Raw genomic sequence first — 4,312 nt, 5'->3', positions numbered from 1 at the left:
GAGAAAATAGGTATATCTCCAATTATTTAAAAAAAAAGTGATGATGTGTGCCAACAATGCTGCCCCCCCCCCAACTTTACACCATTAAATTAAGCTTGAATAAAGACTAGGAGTGGATGGCTCATTACGCAAAGTAAAACCTATCTCCTAGAACTGGAAGGGACCTTGAAAGGTCATCAAGCCCAGCCCCCTGCTTTCACTTGCAGGATGAACTACTGATTTTTGCCCCAGATCCCTAAGTGGTCCCCTCAAGGTCTGAACTCACAACCCTGGGTTTAGCAGGCTGATGCTCCAACCACTGAACTATCTCTTCCCCCATTGGTATATGTGCAGGTGAACGAGCCTCTGATAGTATGGCTGATGTGATTATATCCTATGGTAGTCTCATTCACCTGCACATCTATCAATATGATATATGCCATCATGTGCCAGCAATGCCCCTCTGCCATCCAAACCGGACAGTCTCTACACAAAAGAATAAATGGACACAAATCAGAGGTCAAGAATTATAACATTCAAAAACCAGTCGGAAAAAACTTCAACCTCCCTGGTCATTCAGTTACAGACCTCAAAGTTGCAATAACAAAACTTCAAAAACAGACTCCAATGAGAAACTGCAGAATTGAAATTAATTTGCAAACTTGACACCATTAAATTAGGCTTGACTAAAAACTAGGAGTGGATGGGTCATTACACAAAGTAAAACCTATTTCCTCATGCTAATTTTTTCCCCTACTGTTACTCATACCTTCTTGTCAACTGTTGGAAATGGACCATCCTGATTATCACTACAAACTTTTTTCCCCCGCTGATAATAGCCCAGCTTAAATAATTACTCTCGTTATTTTTAGTATGACAACACCCATTTTTTCATGTCCTGTGTGTGTATGTGTGTGTATGTATAAAATCTTCCTGCTGTATTTTCCACTGCATGCATCCGACGAAGTGGGTTTTAGCCCATGGAAGCTTATGGTCAAACACATATATTAGTCTCTAAGGTGCCACAAGTACTCCTCGTTCTTTTTGCCTTCAAATACAGTAATCCCATCAGGGGACATTATTTCTCTTCCACTGCATGTCTCATGTCCAATGTTCTGATGATTCTCACATGAATCTTTTGGAGTTGGTCTCTGTCACCATCTTAACTGGGGACCTTTCTAGCTGAGTTCCCCAGACGAGTAGTAAAACTTACTACCTCCTAACCCAATAGTACACAATTTACTTGGAGAAAAATTACTGAGCAGAAATTTAGTACAGGAGTTCGCAAACTTTGGAACACATCCTAATACAGAGAGTGTCTTGTGAACACCTCCTCTTTCACTGTAAATTGTACAGACCACCTCATTGGTGTTTGAATATCATCTGTGGGGATTCTTCACTTTTGAATGCAGGCCACCTATATAGGTGCCTAAATATGGATTTCGGAGCCTAATTATAGTCTAAACTTTGGGTTGTTCAGAATCTTGGCTTATGTGTTTTTAAAGAAGTTGTTGTTGATACAAAAAGATGTGTAGCATAAAACTTCTCGTTGTATGTGCATCTCTTTGTCTTTTATCTGCTTACCTCTATACTAGGCTTTTTGAAGAAACATATCTCAGGCTTCGTAAACATAGCTAATGGCTTTTTTTTGTCCTTGGATTAGATAAGATGTCTCCAGTTGCACTTATCTAGGAAGTAAATAGCTTTTTTCTGGGGCTGTAAAATCACTCTTCCTCTCCCTGTGCCTCAGGGCTTTTTCCTCTGTCAGGTATCAAGTGCTGCTTTTCTGGGTAAACAATTGAATAAGAATGATTCAAAGGGTGTAACTTCTCAAGTAGCAGCACTCCAGGTATGAACATGCAAAACAACAGGTTGTAATGACCTATCTATGTGGGAAATGGTCTCTCTCGCAATGACATACCACCACAGTTGTGGTCAGCATTGGTGTCTAAGCTGGAGCTTTATTGGTATGAGAGAGGGTTGGCTTGCAGGCCATTCTCTACAAAGGCTTCAGACCTCCAGAGCTCACTTCCCCTTGTGCATAATAGCTTGAGTATATTAATCCTCAGGGTGCATGACTGGATCCAACTCTTCTCCTCTGCCCTTGAGGGTAAGGATGTTGGGTTGGGCTGGGTAGAGATTTTGTGTGGCAGCAGATTCAGATGGCTATGATATTGCTGTGGTGGTGCATAGAAAGGACTTTTAAGTTGAATGGTTCCTTGCAAGACTTTTTCCTTTGACAATATAGGAGGGTTTAGGCTCCTTAAATCCTTCAGAATTGCATCTTCTAACCTCGTTCATGATCATCCTCCTGCTCTGCTTCCTTCAACCTCCGCTCTATACACCTTCTATAAAAGCATACCTTCTTCTGCATGTGGGACATGACTTTGCCATTGCAGCTGTGCTATTCTGTGCTGGTGCTAGACTGCAACTTGCCAGGATCTTCTGCGTATCTCCTTGTTTGTGACAAATCAAACCGACATGCTAAGAATACAGTGTAACTTTTGACACTGAAAACGGTTTAGTTTTCTCTCCTCCGTTGTTTTTTAACAGCCATACTTCTGCTCCATGTAACAGGGTTGTCATCACTATCACGCTGAACAGTTGTATCCTAGTTGTCACATAGACATCCTGCTGCCCAAAAAGAGGCCTTTGAAGACTCTGAAATGCCATTGAAGCAAGACTGAATTAACGTGTAAGTTCTGCAATTATAGAACCGCCTGCTGTCAACCAGCTACCCAGATAGATAAAACTATTCACCCCATTCAATGTCATTGCCATCTACATGCAGCATCAGCAGGTCATTCATTTCCATTTTACAGGAGGCATGCGTAGCTTTGCTTTTGTCACTACTGACCTTAACGTCCATAGATTCTCTCTTTTGCAGCTATTCCAGCATTAGCTGTAGTTGGTCAGTAGTCTCTCCAAGTAAGTCAATATCATCCTCATACTTAAGATCCTGTAAAGATGATTCTTAAATTTCACACCTCCTACTTTCTTTGGCATCCTTCGCCTTTGTCGTCAGCTAGTATAGTAGAATGCTAAATAACATAGATCAGAGTATACATCTCTGGCATACCTTTGATTCTACTGAAAGTCAGTCTGCAAGCAACCATTGTTCTTCACACGACTAAATTTACCACAACACAATTCTTCCACTAGGTGTACTCAGTCGTCAGGCACCCTGTACTGGAATAGCAGTATCCACTGTGCTGATCAATGTACTGAGTTAAAAGTGGCTGCAGAGTCTATAAGTGCAGTGTTACCTTCCTTTTGTTGCTCCAGTTGTTTTTCAGTAACATTCCACAGAGCATATATAGCATGGATTGTAGAACAACCTGTACAGAAACCACACTGGTTATCTCATTTTAGGGTTGAGACAGTATTTCAGTTGGTTCAGAAGTATGATCATCAACACCTTCCTTGGGACTGACAGTAGTGTAATTCCCCTATAACTTGAGTAAGTTGAGTGTGCACCTTTTTTGGGGAAAGAAGGGATGATGCAGCCCCCTTTCCAGTCTTCTAAGATAATGCTATGAAGCCAGTGAACTAAGTCCAGGCTTCCATGTTTCGGCAGGTCTGATGAAATATTGTCAAGACCAGATGCGTTACCATTTTGTAACTGTTTGACCTCTAATGTCACCGATCTTTTTCCTGCTGGATAGGTTCATTTTCGGATGAAGCTGTAGTTTGCAGCTAGTTGTGCATGGAGGTTATGTTTGTGCTGGGGCTGGGTTATTTGTTTTGAATTTATCTGGGATAAATGACACGTCTGATTATTTGTGAATTTTTAGAAGACTGTCCGGGGTGCTCTGATCACTGGAAGGGCACTCTGTCATTGCAGAGTAGTAACAATCACATAAATCATTAAATAAGTAAGAATTGACCGTGAACATGAAAGACCAGTCTGAATAGACCCATACTTGAGGGAATTCCAGATCTGAATGTCCCTGTGCCGACTTCATCCCCAATTCTATAATGAATGAAACCAAACACATGAGCCCTGAATGCTCTGACTTTCTGGAGCACTGGCTGCAGATCTGAACTCTGAGGTTGATGCTTGTCTCTAGTGAGAATCTAATAAACTACATTTCTGCTGCATGGGATCTCAGGGCTTTTTGCAGACTGCATGGAGAGTGCTTGCTTCCTTCACCTGTGGGATATGCTAAAACAATCTAAACCTGGAAGGGAATAATATCCCAGGTTTTGTTCCTAACCATGCATTAAAAGGAGGCAATGAAAAAATACTGCCTCTTTTTAATCTAGCTGTAAGAATTGTAGAAATGCAGCTAGAAATATATATGCTATTAAAAGAGCTACAGGGTTAAGGCAG

Source organism: Chelonoidis abingdonii, chromosome 3 (assembly GCF_003597395.2).
Source record: "Chelonoidis abingdonii isolate Lonesome George chromosome 3, CheloAbing_2.0, whole genome shotgun sequence".
In the NCBI taxonomy this organism is placed as follows: domain Eukaryota; kingdom Metazoa; phylum Chordata; order Testudines; family Testudinidae; genus Chelonoidis; species Chelonoidis abingdonii.
This window is presented reverse-complemented; position numbering follows the sequence as displayed.